Raw genomic sequence first — 2,965 nt, 5'->3', positions numbered from 1 at the left:
TTTCCATAAAGAAAAAAAAGATGAGGCTATAATTATGACAATACATTTGCGTAACCTGTGGATTCCATTGCCTACCGATTTGAAAATATGAAATTACGTTTATTGTTTTTAACCAATTTTTAACGAATTTAACGTACCTAGTATATATAGTATTTGGCTGTATAGGTTATGTTTCCTTTGCCTGTCCTATGGACAAAATAACCAAAAAAAAAACTAAACATAATGGTCTTATGGTCTCGTTCTGTGGTCTCGTTGCCGAGAAGTTCTCTTGTTAATTTCCTGTGCTACTTTGTTAGAATTTGTAGCTTACAAGATCATCGAGTAGTGCGAGCGTCGACATTCTATTGTAAAAACTTCCAGAGCCATTGTGTGTTTTGGATAGAGCCGATATGATAAAAAGTTTGTGGATAATGTTCGTTGATAAATTGCAATGTAAGTAACATACAAACAAATGACATTGTTATTATATATGACACTGTTATTATATAGTTATTTATTTATAGGTGTTAATGCTGATCGACTTTGTCATACTAACTCATACTCATACTAAGAGGTGTAAGCAACAATAACAAGTTTCCTGAAGAATGTTCCAGTCGGACAGTTGGAAACAATTATGTCTGTATAAGTTGTGGAATATCTTTGGGAAGGCACTCACGAAGATAAAATCACAGGCCATGGGCTTATGGAAAGAAGTGAAGAGTGGTATTATATAGAAAAACAATCTCCGAGATAGGTATTAAAGTATTAAGTATTTTAATTTATGTTGTACATGAAAAAAATGATGTGTTTCAATCATAATTGTTATAAGGCAATCCTTAATTATGATTAAAACATTCTATTTTAATTTATTGTTGGCAATGTTTCAGTTCCATTCCTACACATTAAATAATATTGATACAATCGGGCATATTGTGCAATATACTATACTATTAAAAACATTCATGTTTGCTTTCAGATGCCTGATGGATGCCCATGTATGCGTTGTTTGCAGGATGAGCTCACCTCAAAAGCATTAATATCTAGCGAACATAAAAGCTGTGTTAGGTGTGTTGTTGCAATGTATATAGTTCTATTTATTAACCCCCCGACTCAAAAACAACAGTGTGTTATAAGTTTGAAGTGTGTGTATGTGTCTGTCTGTGGCATCGTAGCTCCCAAACGGATGATCCAATTTTAATATGTTTTTTTTTGTTTGTAAGTTATATTAGTCGAGAGTGTTCTTAGCTATGTTTGGTAGAAATCTGTTCAGGTCTTCAAGGTCATCAGAAATGTTTGTTAAGTATGATAGGAATGTTACACGCTCAGTTTGCTTGCAAGCATAGGTATGTGGGATAAGTTATTTTTTGCTTTTTATAGGGTTTTTAATTTTTTCACCTTTTTTCATAATAATTGAGTACTTTTGTTTTGTCGGGGTTTTTTTTTGTTCCAAGATGTTGGTAAACTATGAGTTTATATCACTTTATAATTATAATTTATATTATTAAATCATTAAATAGATAAAAACCTGTGTATATTTTTATGTTATTGTTAAGTTTATTCTCTACCTACTTACTTACTAATATGTTACCATATTAAGTCTGTTCAAAAATCATAAATAGGTACTTGTTCTTCATCTATCACGTAGGTTGTGAAGTGGATGACCAACCTCATCAACCAGAGTTATTGCTGAGCCGCCAATGTCGTTGGATCAGCCAGCCATGTCCTAACTGAACCAAGGATCACAAAGAAATTTTTGTGTTTTGTCTCCACCGGGACTTGAACCTGGGACCTCCGGAATGTCAGCCACTGGATCACATAGGCCGAGAGTATATGGTTAAGTTGCTGTATTATTTCAACTATTTAATTAAATGTAGGAATATTTTGTATGAGTATGAATAAAACAAATTATTTCTAAAAATATATCTTTTATTATGTTTTTAATAAAATTGTTTCTTTTTAAAATTATGTTGAAAAATAAAAATAGTAATCACGTCGTTTAGCACCACTTCAACTGATAGGATCTCACAATCAATGTTTTTTGTGGTAAGTATCAAAATTGTTAGTTACATTTAATTTTTGACCTCTTGGGGCCAGATTTTCACATCAAACATCCTTTGGTGGTTTTTATTGGTCTAAATGCAAGACAAATATAATTACAAAATCTATTAGGTACCAATGAGGGACTTTCCAGGCTACGTCCCCAAAAAAATAGATGGCGCTGTACAGATGTGCGATCTTTTAAATATGCCTATATACCCTTGTCATTACATTTAAATAATATTTATTTACTCGAGTAATGAGAAAATAGGTAATTATCATGTTAAATCTGGACAGCGCCATCTGTATTTTTTTTTGAAAACCTAGTCTGGAAAGTCATCCATTAGCTTTTTTATAAAATATTTCTATTACCTACCTAGTTACTAAATATGCAAGAGTAACGTGTGTTGTTGGTACTGATTCCAGTACACACTATCTAAGTTTATTTGAAGTTATACCTGTCATTTTATTATCAGCTGACGGGTAAACGACAGGCTTAAAATGTATGGAATAGGTTCACAAGAATTTTAGGCAGAAATTAAAAAACCCCAGCAAAAGTTGACAGCACACATGTCACCGGCGATAGAATTTGACCAAGATTTAAATAGGTCTCGTGAAAAAAGAATAGTTTCAGATGCGATAGTTTTGCCGGGGCGTAGTGTGTCTCCGTGACGAGGAGCAGTTTTCGAAGACCGGGAAGTATTTCCGTACTCTACATGACGTTCCGATCACACCTCCCATACATCATTTTTAGCCCCGAGGCTTTTTTTTGTATAAGGGAAATTTTGTATGGCGGCCATCTTGTTTTTCCGCCATTTTGATTTTTGTCACCAGCGATTGAATTTGACCAAGATTTAAATATGTTATGCGAAATAAAAGTTGCTCCAGGTTTTATAGTTTTGCCAGGCCGTAGGGTGTCTCCCTGATGCGGAGCAGTTTTTCAAGATCG

The 2,965-nt window shown here is 33.5% G+C and overlaps 1 long non-coding RNA gene across 1 annotated transcript; it reads left to right on the top strand.

Moving 5' to 3' along the window:
• The first annotated feature begins 218 nt into the window (after positions 1-218).
• Positions 219-1,863, top strand: LOC126366367 (uncharacterized). Its single transcript, XR_007566334.1, has 3 exons — positions 219-432; positions 504-733; positions 956-1,863. It is a non-coding gene; the product is annotated as an uncharacterized LOC126366367 (long non-coding RNA).
• Positions 1,864-2,965: the final 1,102 nt, after the last annotated feature.

Source organism: Pectinophora gossypiella, chromosome 4, assembly GCF_024362695.1.
Source record: "Pectinophora gossypiella chromosome 4, ilPecGoss1.1, whole genome shotgun sequence".
Classification (NCBI taxonomy): Eukaryota; Metazoa; Arthropoda; class Insecta; order Lepidoptera; family Gelechiidae; genus Pectinophora; species Pectinophora gossypiella.
Note: the sequence above shows the minus strand (reverse complement) of the source record. Positions and strands in the feature narration are given on the sequence as shown.